We start from the raw sequence: 300 nt of genomic DNA, 5'->3' as shown, positions 1-300 counted from the left end.
CGGGCAAGATGGGTTGAGGAATATGTCCTTCTGCCAGGGAGCTGGTTATAATCAGCGCACCGCAAACTGTGCGAGGCGCTGTTGGACAGCGTGGTGCTACCGCAGTTTCAGAATGCAAGCGCGATTACTTATCTATACCACGTCGATGTAGGGTATGATAATGATATAGCATTGGTATTAGTGCATGTTTGTATCACAAAATAGTTTCATTTACGGACACTTTCATATACACGTACACAAGGACTCTCTAGAGTCTAGACCTTGCACGCACATTCTTGGACGCACGTAAGCATACACATT

The sequence above is a fragment of the Penaeus monodon genome, chromosome 15 (genome assembly GCF_015228065.2).
Source record: "Penaeus monodon isolate SGIC_2016 chromosome 15, NSTDA_Pmon_1, whole genome shotgun sequence".
Taxonomy (NCBI): domain Eukaryota; kingdom Metazoa; phylum Arthropoda; class Malacostraca; order Decapoda; family Penaeidae; genus Penaeus; species Penaeus monodon.
Note: the sequence above shows the minus strand (reverse complement) of the source record.